Source organism: Dipteris shenzhenensis, chromosome 3, assembly GCF_047967505.1.
Source record: "Dipteris shenzhenensis isolate YYH24624 ecotype China chromosome 3, Dip_SZ_1.0, whole genome shotgun sequence".
Lineage (NCBI taxonomy): Eukaryota > Viridiplantae > Streptophyta > Polypodiopsida > Gleicheniales > Dipteridaceae > Dipteris > Dipteris shenzhenensis.
In genome coordinates, this window is record NC_141598.1 from 46,493,569 (window position 1) to 46,519,020 (window position 25,452).

The window sequence follows — 25,452 nt, forward strand, 5'->3', positions numbered from 1 at the left end:
CTCCCTTTTCGAGACGATGCAGAACTTCTCGACTCCGAGTATGCAGACGACACAGCCCTATATGTGCAGGATGACATCGAGTCACTGGAGCGAGTGAGACTGTCCTTAGAGGTTTTTTGCCTAGCCGCTGGGGCGAAAATCAATTGGCATAAGTCAGTTGGTTTTCTTACGGATCCGGGAGCCAGCTCACAGTGGGGTATTTTCATGGGGTTTTGCTGGATCCCTAGAGGACAGACGACACGTTACCTGGGATTCCAGGTAGGCCTGGACATCACGCCGGCTCAGCAGTTCTTACTGCTCCTAGTCTCCATACGACGGAAGCTCAACGTGGGATCCAGGCTCGATGAGCGGAGATCGATGCTGCCATTCCTGCAGGTTGGAGGATTCCCATGGTCACCAAACAGCTCTTCCCGGGAGATGAGAGGTGGCTAGGATAGTTCACACCCCGGGGCATTCCTTTGGTGGTTGCAGGCCTTTTCTCGGACTCCTCAATCCATTTCTTCTCCGTCGCCGATGATAGCCGCCTCGAAAGCGGAGAGGCCGTGATCGACCCCCAGCTTCCCTGGCAGCGCCTTCGCATCGCAGGGCTGCAAGGAAAAACGTGGCATATAGACCCCCTGATTATGCAGGACCAGGACTGGAGACTCTGCATATGGGAGGGCCGTTCCTTGATAGAGGTGGAGTGGGACCCAGGGGAGTGGCGCTGGCCACCATTGGAGACCTCAGAGAACCCTACCCCCTTCTTCTCTTACAGTGCGCATACTGGTAGGCGTGCTCTTGGGGCTCTCCAGCGCGGGCTATCCACACAGGCACATAGTTGGTATGCCCAAGGGATATCTCTGGTCTTTCTTCGCACATTCTGGAAGACTCTTTGGGCAAGCTGGCGGCCGAGGAAGATCTCTTACTTTCTTTGGATGGTGGCACACAAGGGGCTACCAGTTGGCAGCTAGCTGAGGCAGATGGGGCAGGAGGGGCACTGCCAGATGTGTTTTCAGGAGGAGTCGTCCCTGAAGCACTGCCTTTGGAGCTGTTCGCATGCGCAGACAGTTTGGAAGGGAGTCATGGGGATCTTAGCGAGGGCTGCACCCGAGCTAGGACCGATCACGTGGGGAGCCATTTGTTGGTGCAGCACCAAGATGGGACATCACTTGGCTTCTGAGTTCTCTAGGCAGGATCCAGTCTTCTTCATCACGCAGGCCACCTGGGCATACATGGACAGCTTCCCTTGGCATCTGACAGAGACAGATGCAGGAGCGATGACTCGGCACCCAGTGTGGGAGATCATAGGGAGCATTGCGGGCTGGCATATCTGGACTTCCAGATGCGCGCAGACCGTAGGAGATCAGGCTTCTTCTGCTACCCAGACCCTAGCAGACATTTGGAGCACGATCATTCACACGCTCAAGAGTCAGTGGGATCAGATTCAGGGGGAGTCCCGGGTAGGGAAGGAAAAGAGACGGTGCTTCCTTCGCGACTAGGACCACCGAGAGCTGTTCTTCTAGCACTCTGCTCAGAGTCTTCACTGGCATTACGCCCCCCCACCGTGGCTGTTTGTCGACTCTCCGATGATTATGCCCTGAGAGGCTTGTAATTAGCATTTTGGCTCCTCGGGCTGTATCCATTTTGTGATTGCAGCCCGCTGGCCTTTAGGCCCTCTTGTACTCTCGCTTTCAAGTAATATAACTAGCACTACTTTTTGCGTTAAAAAAAAAGAAGACCCAGGAAGGTCCAGGAGCATGTAGAAGGGACTAGAGCCACCTGGAACTCTAGGGGGGCCACTGAAGGTACATGGCCCTCTAGGGGGCCCATTAAAAATGCCACATCATCATTTTCCAACAACCACTCTTTTAATTCCTTGGAATGCCTTTGGGCCTAGGGATTAATTACGCTTATGTGCTAGGCACCATGCCGCGTTTAATTACACATTATTAAGCCCACGCTTGGACTTTTAAAACCAAAGTTGTCACGGTCTTGTAGTACATTAAAGTACTTAGAATTTCACGCCCCCGTGACATTCCCCTCTCTTGAAACAGCAAGCCACAGTTTGCTGCCCCAAAACACAGGAGCGAGCATGAAATATAGCATAAAAGAGTATACAAGAAAGCCGCAGCTATAGTATACAGAGACACTGAAAATATGGCTAGGAGAGGCATGCATCCATCCATATACACTGCTCAAAATCTATGTGATCCTCGGCGATCAATAGTCAAGATGCATCAATATCATGAAGTCTCACAGCAGACTGTCAGCTCAGTATCTCGGATGAAACATACAGTGTCATCAAGCGACCTCATGAAATCACAGTGAGCCCGTCTGTACTGAGGGAGTGGAGGTGCTACCCCCCTCTCGAACACCAGGTAATGCTCCAGACGCTCGCTCTGCTGAACTACCTGTAGGAGCCTGGCGGCTCTAATTGGAAAGCATCAAGGTAAAGCTGCAATATCCCAGGTGAATCTGCCAGTTCACCTTCCTCCATCCATTTCGCATCAAGTGATGGGTAATTTTGAAATTTTACCAAGTAGCGACGGATAACTTTACCCTTGAGCTCTCTATCTCTGTGCGCCAGAATCTGCTCTAGGACCAGAAGTTCATCCTGTTCTTCCACTTCAGGCTGTACCTCGGGAATATCTCCATGATATTGCTTTAATAAGCTCACATGAAAGGCATTATGTATCTTCCAATGCGGAGGCAACTTCAGCCTGTAAGCTACCTCGTTTATCTTTTCAGAAACCTGGAAAGGACCATAGTAACACATGTTCAGCTTTGTGTACAACCTTTCCTTGCCTTTCTTATTTTTCAGCCTTGCCTTCTGAAAATGCAGCAAAACCCAATCACCTTCTGTGAATACCAATTCCCTGCGGTGCTTATCTGCTGCTCTTTTCTGCTTGTCCTGACTTCTTTGCAAGGCATATTTGATCTTCTTGTAAGCCTCTTCAAGGCTCTCCACAAAACGATCAGCTTCGAAGATTTTCTCTTTTGTATGCCAAATGGGAGGTATCTTCCTCGCACCTTCCACTATTTCAAAAGATGCTTTACATGTGGATGTGTGTACCGTATTATTGTAAGCATATTCCAGCAAAGGCAAATAATGCTCCCATTTGCTTTTGTGGTATGAGACATAGCATTTAAACATATCCAAGATGGTAGAGTTTTCCTGCTCCGATTGTCCATCAGACTGAGGGTGAAAAGATAACGAAAAATTCAGCGTAGTGCCCATATTTTCAAACAGCCCTCTCCAAAAGAGGCTGGTCATCCTCGGATCTCTATCACTGATTATGGATTCAGGCATCCCATGATACTTGAAGACAGACTGCAAAAACAATTTGGCCAATAAAAGTATTGCTCCACTGCTGTAATTGTTGCTGTAATTCCCCTATGTCCTGCATATGGAGGAGCATGACTTTCCATTATGACTTTCTGTCGCATCTGATCAGTGACACAGAGTCATCCATGCATCAAAATGAAACCCTCTTTCAACATATAGTGATCATGCCTTTGACCATCAGAAAGCTGATTATAAATAGTTGAAAAATCAGCATCATTAACATACTGATTTTTCATCACATCTAACACATTGTTGTAAGCAATGCTCACTGCTGAAACACTGGGTTTCTTGGAGACTGCTTCAGGCTGTGGTTTCCTGGAAAGTGCATCAGCCACGACATTTTTGTTACCCGGCACATGTACAATTTGAAAATGAAACATTGAGAGGAAGTTAGCCCATCTCATGTGCTTTTCAGATCATTTTCTCTGCGTGAGAAAATATCTAAGTGACTGATGATCTGTCTGCACATAAAAATCAGCTCCAAGAAGGTAATGTTTCCATGTGGTCAAAGCATGTATCACTGCTAACATTTCCTTCTCGTATGTCTGCAAGTACAATTCAGCATCTTTGAGAACTCTACTCTCATATGCAACCACTCTGCCATCCTGCATCAAAGTGCCTCCTATGCTGTTCCCACATGCATCACAAGTTACAGCAAAGGGTTTTGCAAGATTTGGCAAGATAATAACGGGTTCAGAACACAACTTTTGCTTCAGCTCTTCAAAAGCTGCATTTTCCTTTGGTCCCCACTGAAACGGTACAGCTTTCTTTTGTAAAGCATGCAAGGGAGAAGCAATTTCTGCAAAGTACTTTATAAACCTCCGATAGTATGAACACAACCCAAGAAAGCTTCTGACTTCATGCAGATTTTTCAAAATTGGCCAACTCCTTATGGCCTCAACTTTTGCAGGATCCATCTTGACTCCATCCTTAGACACAATAAATCCCGGCAATGGAACCAATGGAACCGGCCTCTAATCACTCAGAGGGCAGTGGAACTAAACCTTTAATCACTTCATCACTTATTTACAGCTCACAAAGCATATATCACAACCATTAACCATTGCATGATCACCATTTGGCATTTACCCATTTGTTCACAAACAAAACCAATGAAAAAGGGATGGAGGCTAGAATGCCCCTGCTCAACAGACATAGACAAGTGCACCCGATTGGCCCCAAACACTGTGGCGCCCCTTTCGGTATTTCTTTATATTTCACAGTGAAATGATTACAAGTTGCATCTGGGAGACCTTCCCTGCAACTGAGCACGCAGCCCCAATTCACTAAGCCTTCGCAAGGCTTTCAAGCATAGAACACCATCACATAAGTGGACTTAACCCATAGGCTCAACCCAAAGGCATTCTCTTTTCCGAGTGCAATTCCATTGGCTGTCTAGATGCAATCACACTGCACCCCAGCTGCACTCTCTTTGAGTGGTTTCCAGATGGCATTCACAAAGCTCTTCAAAGCTCCAAAATAAAATCAGCAGAGTACCCAACCAAAGAATGACTCATGTAGCACTGCCTGGGCACCTGTGAGCCAAGAAAGAGGCGGCACACGAGGCCAACCAATAGCTTATGGCAAAAAGAAATTGCAGTAGCAAAATCACAACTCACCAAGCCCTGAAAACTCGAACCAAGTCCTCAATCGCCAAGAGGACATAGTAGCCAATGCCCAATTGCATTCTCAGCCAAAGAGGAGTGCAAAGGCATGAAGAAAGAGCATTTACAAGAGCCGACCAGCAAGAATTCCACTGAAAAATGCAAAAAGAAGCACTTCTGTCGTGAAGAAATGGGAGTTCTTGGGCTCAAAAGAAGCGTGCTTCAGAGAGGAATGCATTGAGAAGGTTTTGAAGAAGTTTCATCGTCGGAAAGTCCTCCAAAACTGAGAAAAACCAGTCAACCAGCGCGTGGGACCACTCGAAATTCAACAGAAAGCTGTAGCTTTGCAAGAGGAGAGGCCCAGGAGGCGGTAGAAGCAAAAAGGTCCAGAAAAAGCCACTTTTGCAAATTCGACCAGCAAAAGAAGTGCTCAGCTCTGCCCGTTCTACCAAACGCACGGTGGGAAAAGCATATCACTATGAAGGGGAGGCAGAGGGAAACCATCGGGCCAAACGGAGGTCGAGGAATCCAAACGGGTGAGGAGTTATGAAGAAAAACGGAATTCAGCTGAAGGAGGCTAAAAAACCAGTCCAAAATCTCAACAAAGGGAGAAGATGAGAGAGAAAACCACACATGTGAAGTTTAGAAGGCCCAGGAAGGTCCAAGAATGGCAAAGCATGTAGAAGGCACTAGAGCCACCTGGAACTCTAGGGGGGCCACTGAAGGTACATGGCCCTCTAGGGGGCCCATTAAAAATGCCACATCATCATTTCCCAACAACCACTCTTTTAATTCCTTGGAATGCCTTTGGGCTTAGAGATTAATTACGCTTATGTGCTAGGCACCATGCCGCGTTTAATTACACATTATTAAGCCCACGCTTGGACTTTTAAAACCAAAGTTGTCACGGTCTTGTAGTACATTAAAGTACTTAGAATTTCACGCCCCCGTGACACAGGCCATCTAGGGCTCATGACTCCTAGGATCTACATCTCTTGAAGTCTCTTAGTCATATGAGATTGTGGAGCTGTGTCAAATGCCTTCCGAAAGTCTAAAAGGCGAGAGTAGACTTTCTAGTGTCTTGAGCTTGCCTCCTCATGTTCGCGAAGAGCTACGTGTTTACACAGTGTTGCCAGTCATGCCACAAGAGAGAGATCAGCCCTAGCTAAAGACGTGGCTAAATATATCTCCTTGTTCAAAAGGCCTATGATATGCAAGAGAAACATGACCGTAATGGTTGAAGCAGGATGGATACAAAAAGAAAAAATGTACAAGATGTGCCACATAGGTGATATTGCAAATTAGCAGTATCTTTTTCTAAAAATCCATGCATATCAATAGATCCACAAAGACAAATACTGTCTCTAACGATCAAATACCTAAATAGTCTTCTTAAAGCAAGTGTGAGATCGTATATGAAGGATATTTTGAAATCCGCAAAAAGGTCTTTTGATAGTGTACATACAAGTGCAAGGCTTATTGTTCCGACTGCACAAAACCATAATTTTAAATCAAATTCCAAGGAAGAATATTTTGCCCAAAGTCAATTAATCAAAGTACAAAGACTTGTGGGGATTAAATACAATGAGATTGATAAAGGAGGCATTGGTAGAGGCTGCATAACGTCAACTAGACTGGGCAGCGGCCAACCGCAGTGAACCACTAAAATGTAGTGATGAAACTCAAGTATTCATAGAGAAGGAACATGGATCTCTACATGGATTCGCCCCCTTGCAATACGATGAGGGTTTCTAATGTTTGGATTCTGTTTGAAGGCTATAAGACTAAGTAGATTTGAAAGGCATCGCCAGGGTGTTGTGCGATCCTACCAAAATTTTGCCTAAGTTTCCACTTGCCAATTGATGTAATCCTAGCCTCCTTTTCTCCTTAATCTATTTGAAGTCTATGTGATCCTAGCCTCCCTTTCTCCTCAATTTATTTGACATGGTGAAGTAGAAGACCTTCCACATCTGGTGGGAGAGGTAAATGGGAAGCTTAAAGGATCAAACATGGACGTCCTATTCAGATTCAACTATCTTGCGTCTCGACGAAGCTGTGGTTGGCACTTCAGTAACTCGGTACTTGTCTAATGAGAAGCAACTCCATTGGCAGGGGCATTTCTACAAATTGACTAGCTTTGTTCATTGCGAGTATCATGGGCATATTGGAGAATGGATGCCCACTCGCATTGCTAGATTGATCCACCGCGAAAATGGCCGATTCTGACATGATGCGGTATGGAACCGATAGATATATCCGATGTGGAGGACGAGCCCAAGACCATGAAGGGCTACTGATGGAGCACATAGTAGATGGACATGAGGTCTTAGACCTAATCCTAGCATAGATGTTGAACCATGTTGTATGCCCAACTTCCCCCTCGCTTGGAGTACCACCACCATTGTATCGATACACAAAGCAAGGGAACCCATCGATACTCTGCAAAATACAACACCCTCATGTTTTGCCACACACTAGCCAAGATATAAGGGTCTATACTAGAGATAGAGATCAGCACCTTCAGAGAGGTATAGGGGCAGTAGATTCAGGGACAGGATGGGCTCCGGGGATAGAACTTCACTCTAAACCGCATCTTCACTCTACGAGTCTATGAGATAAGGTACAACTAAAAAAAGTAACTCATATAAGACACTATGGGCTGAGGCAAAGCACTCGCTAGGACCCTTGCTTAGTGCTATACTAAGAAACTTGTAAGAAAGGAAAAAGGGCAAATTTGGTGAAGGGACAAAGATGGCAGAAAAGGGGGAGAGGGTAGGAGAGAGAAAGGAGGAGAGAGAAAGGAGGGGAGAGAGAGAGAGAGAGAGAGAGAGAGAGCGGAAGAGAGAGAAAAGGGTGAGGGGAAGAGAAAGATAGAGAGTGATTGGGAGAGAGAGTGTAGGCAGCACGTAGGAGGAAGGAGGTGGGAGTATATATGATTAGATGTCACATCAAAAGTGTAAAATAAGGGGTGGATGGGGACATATATAGTCCCTCCACATTTCCCACCTAAAAGGACTCTAAGGCCTCTAAATTATCCCTTTTTCCCCCCTTCATTACAGTCATCCCTTCCCACAAAAATTTTCCCTCGAAATTTCACATCTCAGGGCTTTCTGGCTTTCTGGCTTTCCCTCAAAATTTCACATCTTGGACAATGCTTTCTCGCTGCCACTTGAATTCTCATCCTCAGGGAGTCCCCGCCACTTGATAAGATACTCTATGTAGACCTTGTTTCAGAGCACATGGTCTCTGAAACCTATGATTTGCTTTGGGACATAGAGGATGTGACCCTCCTCATCCATAGGTGGTAGCTTAGAAAGAACTTGGACATGCTATCCTACATGCAGCTTTGGCAAGAACACATGGAAAACATTATGAATCTTGGAGGTGCTGGGAAGCCCCAACTCATAATTTGCGGATGATCTTGTAGGGACCGTAATACCTGTGAACAAGCTTCGTGTTGGTGTTACCTTTCAGCGAGACATAATGGTTCTTATGGAGGCATAAATGCACATAATCTCCTTCTTCAAAAGACAGATACCTCTTGCATTCATCCGCATACTTCTTCTGCTTGGCTTGGGCATCCTACATATTCTTCTTAGCCAATTGGAGAAGGGCATCGATTCTTTCCAAGTCACTTCTTGCTTGCTGATTTTTCACATTCATGTCTGAAATAAAAGGAGGCATCCCAACCTTGCATCCATACATTGCTTGAAAAGGGCTCATGCCAATGGAAAGGTGTTTGGTAATGCTGTAACAAAATTCAGCGAGAGCCAAACACTTATCCAGGACTTCTGTGTATCATGAAAAAAGTGCCTCAAGTATTCCTCCACCCATTTGTTCACCCTTTTTGACTGTCTATCCGTCTCAAGGTGGTAAGCAATGGTAGGTGTGAGGAGAGTACCCACTGTTGTGAAAAACTCCTGCCAAAAGTGACCCATAAATTTTGCATCTTTGTCGTTGACAATTTCTTGAGGGAAGCCATGATGCTTAAAAACATGCTCAATAAATTGCCAAGCAACCTGTGATGCTGAACACCGGGTCTTCGTGGGTATGAAGTGAGCATGTTTTGTCATTCTATCCACCACCACATAAATGCAATCCCATCCCCTCTCTGTAGAAGGCAACCCTATGATGAAATGTATAGCTATGTGAGTCCATTTGCCTTCTCGAATAGACCCTGTAAAAGACCTGCGGGTAGCTGGCTGTCCACCTTATTCTGCTGGCAAGGCAAGCATTCAGTGACATATTTAACCACATCCCACCACACGCCATCCCAGATGAAGCTTTGTCTGATCTTTTCATATGTTCTGCCATAGGAGATGAGTGCATTTCGTGCAAAACCATTAGTCGATGCTTGAGTCCGGCACAAGATAAATTATGTCCTTGCAGTACAACAGCCCATTATGTAGCTTAAATTCAGCATGTCCTTGGCTTGAAGGCTCCTGTAACTCCAAAAATATGGGAGCTGCCTTTGAATTCTGCATATATTCTTCCTGGATCCCATGAATCCACTCCTGACAGATGGTGGAAATGGCAGATAAACTACAAGCCCACATTCTAGACAAGGCATTAGCAACCACATTTTATTTCCCCTTCCTGTACTCGAGCGAAATCATAGGACTGAACCACCTCTTCGGCTTCATGGACAAATTGCGCGTAACAAAGGACTTGAGTGTCCTATGATCCGTCTTGACCTTAATCTTGCCACCGTACAGGTAGTGGTGCCATTTCTCGAAAGCATGAAGGATAGCCAACATTTCCTGATCATAAACATGATAGTTCAATTCCTTGGCCTCAAATTTTCTGCTCTCGAAAGCTATAACTCCATGTTCTTGTCTCAGAACACATCCCAGGCCTTTGCCACTTGCATTTGTCTCTACAATGAAGGGCCGTGAGAAATCCAGGCATACAAGTACAAGTGCATTACTCAAGGCATCTTTGAGGTCCTCAAAACTGAGTTGTGCTTCTTCTGACCACTTGAAAGCATCCTTTTTCAAGAAGTTAGTGAGAGGGGATGCTCTCTTGGCAAAATGTTTAATAAATCTCCTGTAAAAAGAAGCAAGACCCAAAAATCCTCTGAGTTGGGTGGGATTCTGTGGCTGTGGCCACTCCCTTATGCATTTGATCTTGGCTGGATCCACTCAAATTCCATCCCTGCTCACAATATGACAAAGATACTCAACCTCTTCTGTCATGAAAGTGCACTTGCTGGCTTTAGCATAAAGCTGATGCAACCTCATAAGTTCTAGCACCTGCTTGATATGACTGATGTGTTCCTGTTTATCCTTGCTATAAATGAGGATGTCATCAAAAAATACCAGCACACATTTGTAAAGAAGGGGCTACAAAATATTGTTCATGATATGAGTACCTGGAAAGTAGCCGGTGCATTGGTCAATCACAAAAGACATCACTTTGAACTCATAAACCTCTCTCTGTACGAAAGGCTCTCTTGTGCTCATCTTTTGGTTTCATTATGATTTAATGGTAGCTTGACCTCAAATCAATCTTAGTGAAAATTTGAGCACATCCACAGGTCATCTATCTTGGGATCAGAAACCTATTCTTGATAGTGGTCTTATTTACCACAAGTACTGGGGATGCAAAAGGAGAAGTGCTATGAGAGATAAAATTCTTCTCAAGCAATTCTCGCATCTATGTTGCCACTTCCTCTTGTTCTAGCTTAGAAAGACGGTACGGGGCCTTATTAATTGGCTTGCTACCCGGATCCAAGATTACGGCATAATCAACATCTCTCCCTGGGGGCAACTGTGAAGGCATATAGCAAACACATCAGCAAATTCTGAGAGCAATTTCTGCATATCACAATCCTCAACATGGGGAATGCTGCCCACCTTAGATACTTACACATTCAGCACATAGATGGCACAATCCCTCTTGACTCTCTAGCCAGCTGCCTTGCTGAAATGACCTGCAATTTAGGGGTTGCAATACCATGCAATGGTACAGATCTACTCCTGTGGACAAAGTTGAGTGACAAAGCATTTAGGTCCATGCTGATTTTTCCCAACGATTTCACAATCATAGCCCAGGACAGCATCTATTGGGCCCATATCCAATGCCAAGAGATCACCTGCAAATTCATAATCATCAGAGACCTTGATTCTTGCATCATGGCAAACAGATCTGCTGATCAAATGCTGTCCATTTGCCACCTCTTCTCTCAGCCCATGATCTATTTCAGTAGCAATCAATCCCACCTTCTGTAAGGTTTGCAATTAATAAAACTACGAGTGCTACTGCTATCCACCAACACGTGAACAGTCCTACCATTAATCATCCCTTTCAATCTGATAGTTTCAGCACTTTTGGCACCCATCAAAGCATGAAGGGAGATGGAATAGAGTGTTGACTAGGCATCCCAATGAATTTCCTCCTCCTCCACAGGAGCATTACCACTAGCATCCTCACATGCATGAAAAGGCATAGCAACCTGATGCTCCACAAGAAAAGATGTAGGCCTACGACCTCGCATGGCATGAGTGAGCTGAATGTCAAGTGATTGCATACCATGAACATCATGATCAGTAGCACCACTCGGATCAAAGGAAAATCAGTTCCGTTCGTGGCTCCGATGTTAGGAGCCTCATCCACATCATGTGTTCTCGCCATCTCATCATGAGAAGTGTCCAAGGAATCTGTGGCATCAACCAAATCCTCATCACCAGAGAGTTCAATGATCATGCTAAGCTTGGTTGAACCAGTGTTCTGCATCTTACACACATCCCGATGCTCAGGGGTCCATTTCTCACTTAAAGCACAAGTTTGCTTTCTTCCTATTGTCCATTATGGCTGAATTGCTAATTTTTCATTTCTAGCAGTGGGCTTGATTCCTGGCTTGGTATTCGATCTTATATGGCTTAGCATAGGCATCTTAATCCTTTAAACAATAGGAAACCATGGAAAGGGTGCTGCTGCAGATTTCCTATCATTCGAATCACCCAACTTAGGCTTCTTCTTAGCCTCATAGGGAGCACCATGCATGCTGCCCATTGCATTCTTATACTTGCTGGAATATTTTGGTTCAAATACTTCTGCAAGCTGGGCTGCCCTCTCAATAGTCTGAGGGTTATGTGGTTTCGCATCTGCAGCTAGGGAGGACTCAATCCATGGATGAAACGCAGCAACTTACCTTTATCAGATACGTCCTGTACAAACAAGGAAAGCCTCCAGCCAAGTACTCTTGGACCGTACCGGCTTGTGCCAATGGGTAGAACTCAGCCACAAGTATTGATCCAAGATGAGTGGGGATACGAAGGTAGTGACCATCAATTCTTTAAAACCCCTCCACGTGGTTGGCCTCCTTTGAGGTGAATCCCTCATATACCACCAGCATGTGTGAGCATAGTCCTGCATATGCATACCTGCAAAGATGATGCACTCCTCATCAGTCTTGTGGTAGAAGCGGAAATAGTATTCCAGCTTCGTGAGCCACTCCTCCAACTCATTGGGAGTGCGAGTATCCCCTTTAAACTTCTGGACTGAGAGCTTATCCTTCACATCCTTGGCTGCCTAGTTCTTGTTGTACCCACCAGAATATCGGGCATCCTCAACTTAAGGCTCACATACTGAGAAAAAGGCATCTCATCAGGCACATCCTCAGGCAAAGCCCTATAAGAGCGTAATGCATCTGAAAGCATATCATCCATGGTCAATTGCTACCCATTTCCAGTAACCCCAGCTGCCTGCTACTACACAAGCTGTGTTTGGCTAAAATTGTGCACTATCGGAGCCATAGAAGCATGCAGCTCAGTCTGCCCATTTCCAACATTCCGCTGCATGGTAACCCCAACTGCTTGATGCATAGGCTACGTCTGGCTAAAATTGTTCACTATCGGAGCCATAGAAGCATGCATCCGTGGTCAATTGCTGCCCATTTCCAGCATTCTGCTGCATAGTAACCTCAATTGCCTGATGCACAGGCTATGTCTGGCTAAAAGTGTTCATCAGAGCCCTGCAACCCAAAACCAGATCTAGGCATACTCACCAGTGTAATATTGAACGGATGCATACCCGTAGGTCCGCCCTGTATAGATTGCTCAGCTTTTGTAGAAGCAAAAGATTGTGAGCTGAAAGGTAGCCTGGCATCCATCAAGAAAGTGCTCTGCGGCACAGAAAAGGCATCACCCAAATTAATATAATCCCCATGCTAGGGTGCATGCAAGGGTCTAGAAAACGGGTCCTCAGCCATAGAAGCATGCATCCATGGTCAATTGCTGCCCATTTTCAGCATTCTGCTGCATAGTAACCTCAACTGCCTGATGCACAGGCTGTGCCTGGCTAAAAGTGCTCACTGTCGGAGCCATAGAAGCATGCATCCCTTGCTGAGTCTGCCTCCCAAAGGCATCCCTTTGAAAATATGGCGCAGTAAAAGCCTGAGAAGAGGACTGATGGCTCAGCTTTTGTAGAAGCAGAAAAATGTGAGCCGAAAGGTAGCCTGGCATCCATCAAGAAAGAGCTCTACGGCACAGAAAAAGTATCACCCAAATCAATATAATCCCCATGCTAAGGTGCATGCAAGATTATAGAAAACGGGTGCTCATATGCACGACGTATTAGCCATAAACCCTCTATGGGGGCCCGAAAACTCATCATGGCTATCTGACTGATCCCCATGCTGGGGTGCGGGCTGCTTACCCTTATCTTGCATAGCAATGGTAGATCTGGGCTGTTGTCCCATCTGGCAAGAGCCATGGCTGTCGTAAGCTGTTGGCTGAACTCCTATCCAATCTAGCGGAAAGCACCTTGGAGCATAGAATCGAGGGCATCCAAAAACAGTCGGTAATCTCCTCTTTTACTCTTTGACCATCATGTGTGACAATGCATTTAGCACATACATAATGTGATCAAATTCAAGAATTTATCCACAAAAAATGAGTACCAGAATTTTCTCAAAATAATTATGTATGTGTTTGTAAGCTTTCCTTTTCAACATATCATCTGATAGTGGATCTTAAGTTGATGTATACCTCAAGGAGTGAATCCGATTCCATTGCCTCGCATGCATCTTGATGAAACAAAATCACCTAGAAAAAGATATTTTGTAATGTATTTTGATTATATTTCTATTATCAAGGTATATCTGAATTATGAATACATATTTTTTAAATTAAATGCCCACAAAACTGTTATTGCCTTAAACATAAATATGTATCTTTAAGCATCTGAGGTGTGGCTGTACTCTTTAGAGCACACTTGAGACCACTTATATGTGTGATCTGGACAGACGAGCACGCATGACGTATGTGGGTGCGAGTTCAGCTACCAAATACATGTCTGATTTTCATTGCAGTATGTTACTTTCCCGGGAGGCGTGGTGTCCTCTTTAGAGCACACTTGAATGTATTTTGATTATATTTCTATTATCAAGGTATATCTGAATTATGAATATATTTCTTTTAAATTAAATGGCCACAAAACTGTTATTGCCTTAAACATAAATATGTATCTTTAAGCATCTGAGGTGTGGCTGTACTCTTTAGAGCACACTTGAGACCACTTATATGTGTGATCTGGAGAGACGAGCACGCATGACGTATGTGGGTGCGAGTTCAGCTACCAGATACATGTCTGATTTTCATTGCAATATGTTACTTTCCCGGGAGGCATGGCTGTCCTCTTTAGAGCACACTTGAGACCACTTATATCTGTGATCTGGAGAGACGAGCATGCACGACATATGTGGGTGCGAGTTCAGCTACCAGATACACATCCGATTTTCATTGTAGTATGTTACTTTCCCCCAGATACATCATCTTATGCACGAGAAGTCACCACTGAAGGGAACAGCCTATATGAGACTATTCATGATGATGACATCATGGAGCTTTCTATACAGAGGGACACTCTCCTCCCTAGTGACTTCAATGCACGAATTGGAAACATATAGGTTGGCCTACTAGATTTCGATGATGATTCCCTCATAGTACCAGAGATGGATGCAGCAGAGATGGGTAGTGAGGCAGTCAGCAAATGCAGATGCACCAATGACAGCATACGGGAGACATCTACTTGAGTTGGGGGCTATCCATGACCTAATAATAACGGTCTCTGGAGATGGCCATCTTTTGGTGGGCTCACTTGTTTCCCACATGGTGGAGGAAGAAGCATAGTGGACTTACCAGTTGGGTCCACTAGCTTTTACCTCACGGATACGCGATCTTACAATGTCTCCTCCTCCACTCAGTGTTGACCACTCATACCTTGCCTTTTGTATCTCCATCGCTATGCCATTCATGAGGAGGACCCCTCACGCACCCACCTCAGTAAAGATCCATTTTGATCGTGCTCTAGACCCAGTATATGTGAGCCACATGGCCTCGGAGCTTCCAGTCTTACTTAGAGATGGGATGGACCTCGCCCATGCCTCAGATACCCTATCATATCCTTTCCCACAACTCGATCTGCAGGTGTCGGGCTTTCCTCATACACGTGATCGATGAGGTGATTAGATCCTTTCACGAAGGGGATCCTACTACGGGCTGGGGGCTTCCGTTGCCTGATATGTCCTCCATGCCCAGACCCACTACATTTCACTGCACAGAATGTATGGCCTGCCCTTCTCCGGATTTATAACCGAAGGTCACTAGATCATGAGAGACTACGCATTGAGCACTTTGCACATGGGCAAGAGGTCTTGACCCAGGTTCTAGTGCGATTGTTCAATCATGTCGTATGCCATGGCTTCCCACCTACCTGGAGCACTACCACCATAGTACGGATACACAAGGCAGGTGATCCCATGGACACTAGAAACTACCGTACTCTTATGATTGGACATACTCTGGCTAAGATATATGGGTCCGTACTAGAGAGGGAGATCAACAGCCACATAGAGGATCATGGGCAGCGGGCTCTTGGGCAGGCAGGTTTTCAAAGACAACACTCCATCTTGGACTAGGTGGCAAAGTTGAGGCACTAGAAAGTCTACACTTGCTTTGTAGACTTTCGTAAGGCATTTGATACTGTCCCATGTTACCGCTTGATCATGAGGTTACCCTAGAGATCATGATTTGGGGGGGGTTATGAGTCTATATGAGTCTGTTAGAGGGAGAGTACATGCCTTGGAGGTCTATCAAATTGGGTTGAGAGCACTATAAAAGTAAAGCAAGACTGCCCCCTCTCACCGACTCTCTTAAGGCTCTATATGGATGAGATAACATCCTTTGTAGATCGTCTAGGTGGAGAGGGTTCACTTTGGCTGACCTGATGATACAAATACTGATGTACGCAGATGACATAGTTCTCATATCACCCTCAGCAGAGGGATTACAGAAACATCTAGACGCTATGGAGATATTCTGCACAGAGACAGACTTGACAATTAACCTTTGAAAGACTAAGGTTATGATCGTCAACACTTCGCGAGGAATGTCCCAATCACCATAGCTTCACGTACCGAGATGGGCCAGTGGAGATAGTGCAGTCTTACACATATTTGGGAGTAGTGTTGACCGAGCCAAGTTTCACGATGACCCATGCAGCTATAGCACGACTTACACGAGGACAGTGTGCTCTAGCCCGACTGGAGAGGCAGTGCTGCCAGGCACACTTCCAGGACCCTCCAATGAAGGGTTGGCTTTTTGACACCCTAGTGAGAGCGGCTGCCATGTATACAATACCTTTTTGGGGGAGTGACATTTCAATGGACAGAGTGGAAGATTTAAGAGGCTACAGGTGACTATGGGATCTAGGATAATTTGGAGAGCAAGCCCTGGGTCCCCCATCAGATTATACAAACAGAGTTCGCCATGACCCCTCTCCAGGTTGATGCCATCCTTCAAACATTGACTTTCCTCCATGGAGTCTGGGCCTTACCCCCGTGGAGATTACAGAGGCTAGCATTGGAGTCTTCTAGGCGACTGTCAGAGAGCGGTGTTGATACAGCATGGTACGCATGGGCATCCACATGGTTTGGTATTCATCACGGCATTTAGATGGATAGACTTCCCTCCTTTCAGTATAGCATGGATACATCACCCGAGATGATCCCAAGAGATGAGATCAGCCGTATCATCTCATCTCTTGGGATCATCAACGCTATACTATCCCCGGGCGAATGGCTTGGCTGAGAGCTCCAATAAAACTTGCTGTAAGATCATAACTTGCATAGTAGAGGCCAGTCGTACCGACTGGGAGCATAAGCTCACTGCAGCCTTATGGGCCTATAGAACATCCTACAAGGTGGCCACAAACTGCACCCCCTTCAGCCTAGCCTTTGGAGTGGAAGCAGTGATGTCAATGGAGTATGTAGTGCCTACTTTCTGCCTTACTGTCAAAGAAAGGCTCACTGAGAATGCCTTGGTAGGACGCTTAATTGACTTTGAAATGCTAGATGAGACAAGGTTGTGTGCAGCCTACTGCCTCTTGGTAGAGAAGGCCCAACATAAAAAGTGGTTCGATCGCAACCTCAAGAACAAAGACCTTGTAGAGGAGAATCTTGCACTCCTCTACAGCGTTTGCAATACCAAGCGCAAGCTCAAGTACCGAGGCATGGGTCCCTACCGCGTGGTAGAGATCACTACACAAGGTGCATGCCGAATAATATAACGGGCCACTCACACTGCCTACCCTTCAAGCCATCCATAGGAAAAAAGAACTTAAGGCCGAGGTAGCCCGGATGAAACGCTAGGCCATCGAAGAAGCCAGGGCACGTAACGCCAAGCTTAGACAGCGTAAGCAAATGGCATTGCTTAAGGCAACGCTTGAACACCCAGGATTGACGGACGAACTAACAGTAAAACCAGCTAGGTTGCATGTTCAATTGTAGGGTCCGGGCTTGCGCATCCGAGCACTTGTGGATTTGGTAGGAAAAAAGAACTTAAGGCCGAGGTAGCCCGGATGAAACGCCAAGCCATCGAAGAAGCCAAAGCACGTAACGCCAAGCTCAGACAGCGTAAGCAAATGGCATTGCTTAAGGCAACGCTTGAACCCCAGGACTAACGGACGGACTAACGGTAAAACCAGCTACGTTGCATGTTCAATTGCAGGGTCCGAGCTTGCACATTGTGGATCTGGGAGCGAGCCACAACTTCATCTCCTATGAGGTACGAGAAAAGATATAGGTACCACTAAACCTCATAGTCGCTTCGGTACGGGCTATCAATGGCCAACTCTTAAGTACCTTGGATTTTGTGAACTTGAGTCTAACGGTTGTTTGCCAGGCAGTAGAAATACGCTTTTATGTTCTCCCCATAGAAGCAACTGACAAACAGATAATATTGGGAAGGACCTGGTGTTATGCCGTGAACTACCAAATCGATTGGCAGGCTAGAACAACTTCCCTCACGAATGGTGGTAGAACTGTGGTAATCCCGCTTTGTGAACCATGCCCTGCTCCTTCTATTGCACCCTCGCCGGCCCAAGGTAAGGAAGTTCTACGGAAGTGCAGACTTGAAGCTCCATCCACCTCCAACCCTCCAACCACCGACCCTTCGAAGAAGAAAGTCCGACCCCGAAAAGAGCTAAGGACCAACCGCGGCGGCAACCAGGTGCAATTGCCCCTTACTCCGCCACTGTAGTCCCCCACTCAGGAAGGCCAAGAACAACAAGTACAAGAGACTATGCTCTACGCTCAACACTACTTCAACAGCAACCGATGACCAAGAAAGATCCAAGCAGGGCATGACTCCCTAATCACTCCGGAGACGTCTCTGTTGAAGGCAACCTCACCTAGGAGAAGGACACGATGCCATCCAGCGCCTCGGCTTCCAAGCCCTAATCCACCTTCTCAACCGCAGCATCCCTCTAAGCGCTGGGTCGCCACCAAGTACTTGGAAGACTGAGATAGTTACAACGGCAAGCAGGTTGTCTGGGTATTGAAGTTCAAGTCACAAATCGCAGGGGTTCCAAAGGTAGCAACACAAGAAACTGTGTCGACCCTGGATGCAGTACCAGAAGAACCTACCGTCGAACCGACCGCAGCAAACAGGCCCCAGAGTCCCGAACGTGCCCTTGTGCCATGAATCGTACAACTCAACACGAGGATCGACCAAGATAGCGAGGGAGAAACACAAGAATTGACCCCACAATGAGGGGAGTTACACAAGAACCTTCATCCAAACCCGAAGGTGAACCATCAAAGGTAGTTTCGATCATACCATCACCAACGGCGTTGCCCGACTCACAAGAGCAAGTATCTGCACTGAGGGCGGACACAAGAACTGACCCCACAATGAGGGGAGTTACACAAGAACCGTCAAAGGTAGTTTTGATCATACCATCACCAACGGCGTCGCCCGACTCACGAGAGCAAGTATCTGCGCTGAGGGCAGTCACACAAGAACCCGCTTATCCCGCAACAAAGGATCATCCCGCGAGAAATCGACACCATGCTAGTGTATCTCTGGCATCCAACGTGAGACACAAGCTGGACACATGCTCTACATGGTTGTTAACATGCTATGCGGCAGTGTGACATTCATCAACACCGCATTCCATGAGTCTAGGTCAGGTGAATCAATACGGTAGGCATATCACACCAACGCACCCGCAGCCCACAAGTCACGTCCTTGCACATACACCCACACGTATGCGTGGTCAGCACTAGGTGATTAGAGTCAGTACGTTCATCTGCATTTTTTGTATTCTTGCATGCTAACCTCACATTCCGCCCCATGCCTCACCTGTACACCTCACCCTTTCCCCTCTCTCTCTCTCTCTCTCTCTCACCTTCCCACTTTCCCCCTTCTTTCCATTTCCTTACTTTCCTCAAACGGTATCCCGCCAGTCGTTGCCGTAGCATTATCACGCCGACCGCCGCCATCCGACTATCCCGCTGACCGTCGCCATCCGACTATCCCGCCGACTGTCGCCATTCGACTATCCCGCGGATCGTCTCGCCATCAGAGATTATCACGCCGACCATCGCCATCCGATTATCACACCAACCATCGCCATCCGACTATCCTGCCGACCGTCGCCATCCGACTATCCTGCCGACCATCACCATCTGACTATCCAACTGACCGTCGCCATCCGATTATCATGCCGACTGGCAGAACCCCAGGTCACGAACTAGGCCAATTACTTCTGTAATCAGATGAGGAAGGACCTCAAAACTCATGGAGAGGTTATCGGCAACCCGATGCTATACATGTCAATACCATATGCTGCTGCAGCATCCGCCTATCGGCTATGGGTTGATCAAAAAGTCAGCCATGGGACCAGTACCAGCTAAACAAGAAGAAGCCGAGGTCAAGCCAAAGCAAGCAAGAACAGAGCCCAGCGCTACTCCGGCTAGCCGTCCCACGCAACCGGACCTAAGTTAGTTGCTCGCATAGTATGAGAATCGCCAGCTGCAGGCATTCCTACACCGTCAAATACGTCTCGAGCAATCGGATCCTCTAGACAAGGACAAAAGTGTACATCAGGAACCCATCTTGGTGGACAACCTCCCGGGTGACGACATAGTCATCACGATTGGCCTCCACCCAGGAGCTCAAGCTATTCTGACAACCCCCGTTGCACCCCAGGTCTCGGCCTCAGCCACGACCCTTCCTCAGGAGACCACCTCCTTCATCATCGGCTCCTCGTCCTCTCGATGGGCAATCCTCACAGAGGCCATACAGTTTTGCAGCGCATCCCATTATCGGGCACCCAGTGGTTATAGCCACATGACAGTAGAGCAACTCTCCCGTACCAACCACATGGAGCAGAATTTATTCGAGGCAATGGCACAGCTCCCACAAGTGGCATGAACAATTCTCCGGAGGTGGCAAGAAGAGGCCTCGCAACTCTCAGCGACTCTCCTCCAGGCACAACTTTCTGCACGCAGCCATATCCTAATGGTCGCCGTCCAAGCCACAGGGCAAACGGCCCTAGATCGAGCAGAGGAGTACTACACAAAAGCTAAGGAGCTCGAGCTGTCAGTCACCAAGCTCAAGGATGGGCTCGCCGCAAGCGAATCCCTGGTCCAAACGCTCATGGACCAGGCCGACAAAGCAGAGTATCTTCGATCATACCTCCGAACGGCAATAGAGCAAAAGACACAAATAGAGGCACAACACGCACGGACTCAGGAAGGCTACGAATGCTAGATCCAGACATTGTAGGATCTCTTAGCACAGGAACGGCGCGTACTGACCGTGTCCCTGCCAGAACAGAACGAGCGGCTGTGTACCCCCAGCCACCCCAAAGACTTAGGGTTGGAAGACCATGAGCAACAGGAATTTCGGATGTACAGGGAGGTCTCCGCACAATTAGCCACCTACACACTCGCCCCACGCACTATCCCCCAAACACTCCAAATGCACTTCGACGCACTCCGCGCACAAAATCTCATTTTCCACCTCGACCTCACTGCCCCACTCCCTCCTAATGCCCTGCAAACCATCCTCCGTCATAATCATGATCATTGCCGCCCCATTCTGGCCATGTCTTGTTTCTCATTAGACCTTCAGCCATCTAGCCTCTCTCTCCTTCGCCCCTCTGACCTCCAAACTCTCACCGCCCATCCCACTTTTGTTTAATTTCCATGCATGGTGCCACGTCATCACGACGTCCACAAGTTATCCTACGGACGATGATGTGATGCAATTAGCAAAGCCCGAGGAGCTCAATCCATGGGTCTGCACCCCAGATAGTTTGCAAGCTGACATTAATTGGATGCAGACCTACGGTCGAGCCTCCGCAATACAAACGCAATGGCATCTCGCGGCTTACCAATCCACTGCCTACAATCCCCTCGGCATTAACTGGGTGCTACAAGCTCTCCAAGACTCACTTGAGTCCTTGGTGAGTAATTTTGAAACAATCCATGTAGCAGATCCCGAGTAAGTAGCCGAGGAGGAAGGCCAAGAAGCCATTACAATATTTAACTCTACCACCCCCCCTGCTGAGCTTCCAAAACCACCTCCCCTGGATCCCCGTCCAACCCACCCAGCAAGCCATCCAACCCCTCCCACCCACCCTTCCTCGCACCAATCTGCCTGAGTACTCTTCCAACACCTCTAACACCATCACCGCACAACACGGGACCTCCTTGTCCATCTCATCTACTGCTCCGATTGACCTCGCAGAAGAGGCCCTCAATACGCTGCTTAAGGCAGCCAATTTTGTACAGACGCCTGCCGCCGATACAACACCCATGGAGACAACGGAGGAGGAACCAATGCCGTGAAGAGGATGAAGTTCCTTAGACTCCTCCCTCCTCCCTGCCCAAAAATGTACAGTGGAGACCCGACCTACAGTTGTTTTAATAAATGCCAGGTAGTGCCCTCATGCACTATTGGAAGCAGTAGCGCGAGGGCTCCCACCTCCACCTCTACAAAATCCTGGAGGTGCGCCCCCTCACGCACCTCCAAGATGATGAAGTTCCTCAGACTCCTCCCTCCTCCTTGCCCGAAAATGTAAAGTGGAGACCCGACCTATAGTTGTTTTAAGAAATGCCAGGTAGTGCCCTCATGCACTATTGGAAGCAGCAGCGCGAGGGCTCCCACCTCCACCTCTACAAAATCCTGGAGCGAAGATGATGAAGTTCCTCAGACTCCTCCCTCCTCCTTGCCCGAAAATGTAAAGTGGAGACCCGACCTATAGTTGTTTTAAGAAATGCCAGGTAGTGCCCTCATGCACTATTGGAAGCAGCAGCGCGAGGGCTCCCACCTCCACCTCTACAAAATCCTAGAGGTGCGCCCCCTCACGTAGTTCATAACCTAGTCCTTTAACGACTGGCGATGCGCTAATTCCAAGCGTACAAGAGGAGGTTACCACCTCGCTCCCGATGCTCCAATTTTCCTAACCGATGCTGACGCTAGTCTACAGCCTTGCTAGCGCATCCCCTTCCTCAAAAAGAGCAATTTTTGCATTACTACCGTAGTGCCCACATTGATCGTCGGATGGAATTCCGCGATGCGCTAATTCCAAGCATACAAGAGGAGGTTACCACCTCGCTCCCGATGCTCCAATTTTCCTAACCGATGCTGACGCTAGTCTACAGCCTTGCTAGCGCATCCCCTTCCTCAAAAAGAGCAATTTTTGCGTTACTACCGTAGTGCCCACATTGATCGTCGGATGGAATTCCGCGAGCTTCAGCAACGGGACCCCAACATGTTGTACAATTTTTTCAAGTACAACTTCTCGAAAGAGAAGATGCATGAGGGATTTTGCTTCCTCCTCCAGTCCTTCAACGACACATACGGCTCGGTACCCGATCCAACCATTATTACAGCAGTCCACTTCAACTGCCTTCTCTTCTTACTCCTTTGCGATCTCCCTGCCCACAGTTAGCCCATTGACGACCGCCTCCACAATCTGACCAATCAAATTGTCTTCAACCCCGACATCGGTCCTAGTCAGTTTCAGGACCTCCGCCTCTGCCTCCGCATCCGCAATCTCCACGGCCACCACATGCGCACGTAAGAAGACATGCATGCTACCCATTTTTGGAAGTTCCGCTCGTACTTGACTCGGCTCACTCCATGCCAACTAGACCGCTACACAATCCTCTAGACAGTCCTCTCCACACACCTCCTCCAGCGCGGCTGAGGGCGGCTCAGGGGGCATGTTAACATCTACACAGTACAATCGCAGAATGCAGGGTAACCAGTGATTAGAGGTGATTAGGCTTCATGATTTACTTCAACGGTTGTAGCCATGGAAGGAGTACAATGCAAGCTCAGGGAGTTTGAGCCCCAAATATCCGAAACGGTCACAGGTTTAGGCTGCAAATTGCCACAAACACATCATGTGGTTATTTGCCTCACGGGGGTCAAGCCGCAACTAGCTCAAGATCGGCCTCACCACTCCAGGTTTTGAGCCTCATAGGGTTTGAGCCCCAAATAGTTTCGGCCTCAGAGACTCGAGGCTAACACAAGCACTATTTAGCGCTCTTATATGGTTAACACAAGTGCTATTTCCGACACACGGGAGTGGAACAATAGGGGAGAGATGGAAAGGATAGCAAAGATGCCTTGGCACCCTACGGGCCCAAGAGCCTTTTAAATGTAAAGAAAGAGAGAGTGGTAAAAGGAAAAGGGTTGGCCCTCCCTTCAAAAGGTGACATGTATAAAAGACCAAATGGTTGACTTTGGTCTTCATTGTTGTATGAACAAGTTTAGAATACAAGCTCCCTCTTCTGTTCTAGAGTGTCTTTGGGTGTTCTCTTTTTTCCTTGTAGTGCCTTTGTGTTTGCTACTCCATCTCCCTTCAGTCTCTCCTTCCCTCCTCCCTTCTCCCCTTCCCTCTTTCTCTCGTGGTAACACACTGCAACAATCCGAAAGCCGCTTGCGTGACACAAGTGGACGACTCGTGCTTGCATTGCTCTCACAAGGAAGTAGCTTGGAGTGGAGGCTCCAACGACATTCCTTCAAGATCCCCATGACACGTGAGTCACCGTCGAGTCCTTGGAGGTCCCTGACCTCCACTGTTGGCCCAACTGATTCAGCAAATTTGAGGCCAGCTCACTCATATCTAAGCCCTTGGGCTCGTTAATCTCCTTCTTGGTCGTCTCCACATTGGAAGACTTGACCGATGGCAATACTTTTGATGGGGTTGGGATTTTATCCGAGTTAGCCTTGTCTATCATATTATCACTTATACGGATAGCCACCTTGCTGCATAGTCCGAAGGAGGTAGGATTCATAACCATTAGGTGGTCATGCAACTTCGGGTCTGCCAATCCGACGAGGAAGCGGGGTAATAATCGTTCGTCGCTCATCCGCTCATATGGTTTGCAACAGGAATTGAGGTGCTTGATTCTAGCTATGTGATCCCGAAGGGATTCCTTGTCATTCTGCTTCACCTCATATAACTGATTAATTGGGCTCCATTTATGTCCACTGGGGGTGAACCCTACAATGAAGGCTTTTTTCAGCGTCTCCTAGTTGACTTTTTCTTTCGAAGTGAGAGCCCTATACCATTGGCCTGCTTTGCCATCCAAACTGAGACCAAATGCATTAGCCATTTCTAGATCTCCGGGAGCTCCAAAGGCTTCACATATTTGCTCAAATCACTCCACCTGGGAGACCGGGTCTCCTTCCCCAAGGAATTTGGTCATCAATTTGGAGATGGCTATAGGTCGGCTCCTTGAGGGATTCGTGATCCCTGCTAGAAACATTGGGGCAGGGCGAGGTGGTGTGGCCCTCTTTCCTAGCGCATTCACCAGGATGCGCATCGCCTCATCTCATAGCACCGTTTGGGCGGCTGGTGGAGGCGCGCCATTGTGGGCCTAACGGGTGGCCTTAAGCCTGGCCCTGGTGATGGAATCCATTGAGTTGCTGGTATCGGCATTGGGACAGACACGCCAAGGCCTACATTCATTGGAGCAACAAATGTAGGTAAAAACAGTCGGACTCCTAGAGGGGGTGGGTCATGGGGCATTGGCATGGAGGTTCTGTTGTCTCTGTGCCAACACGGACTTAGGTAGAATAGAATGTGTGTGTAGAGTAGCGGCAAAGCTCCGCTTGTACTTGCATAAGGTTAGAAATATTCCCTCTTAGAAATCCAACTTGCATGTTCTACATGCAAGTTCTACATACGATTCCTACATGTAACTCCTACATGCGA

General features: G+C 47.4%; 1 long non-coding RNA gene across 1 annotated transcript in view; it reads right to left on the bottom strand.

The window, feature by feature from the left end:
• The window catches only part of LOC147903893 (uncharacterized), a 50,371-nt gene extending 36,403 nt beyond the window's left edge, over positions 1 to 13,968 (bottom strand). The window contains exon 1 of the long non-coding RNA XR_015540539.1: positions 13,920 to 13,968. This is a non-coding gene — a long non-coding RNA (uncharacterized LOC147903893). The remainder of the gene's footprint in view (positions 1 to 13,919) is intronic.
• Positions 13,969 to 25,452: the final 11,484 nt, after the last annotated feature.